The sequence below is a fragment of the Belonocnema kinseyi genome, chromosome 3 (genome assembly GCF_010883055.1).
Source record: "Belonocnema kinseyi isolate 2016_QV_RU_SX_M_011 chromosome 3, B_treatae_v1, whole genome shotgun sequence".
In the NCBI taxonomy this organism is placed as follows: domain Eukaryota; kingdom Metazoa; phylum Arthropoda; class Insecta; order Hymenoptera; family Cynipidae; genus Belonocnema; species Belonocnema kinseyi.
This window is the reverse complement of record NC_046659.1, coordinates 20,192,223-20,192,839: the sequence shown is the minus strand read 5'-3', so window position 1 is coordinate 20,192,839 and position 617 is coordinate 20,192,223.

Here is a 617-nt window from a genome sequence, read left to right as displayed (position 1 = left end):
GTGTTTAGCAGTTCTCAAGGCAGGAAAATAATAGAAAATTAATCGGAAATCAGGAAATATCAATTATTTGAGAATGTTAAAATTTATAAAATATGAAGTATAAATGCTAACAAATTTTTACTAAAAGTCTTTGCGTTCTATTCTGATTTTAAGAAAATGATTAAACCTTAAAGTCATGGTAATCATAGAGAGTAAAAGAATCTTAAATTCAAAATTATAATCTTTCGTAAATATAATTGAAGATTTTAAAAATTATAACTAATTCTCTTGGGATTTTGTGCATTTCATCTAAGAATTCGAGTTTTAATAACTAAATTATTCAGTATTTTGAAATGACCTGTCAATAAAAATGGACATTGGCTGAAATTTATAAATCTCACAAGGAGGATTATAATCATCCTAAAAAATAAAAATCAAGTGTAATGAAATTTTATTTTTAAGAATAAAAATTTTTATTATTTTTAAAATACATAACTGCGATACAATGAGTAATTAAATAACTAGGAAACAGATACAATCGACTGATATTAAGTTTTCAATATTACACCTTGAGGACTAACTGAAACTAAAATGCCTGTTACACGACGTGCTGGAAGGGTCACCAAGCGTGGTGAACC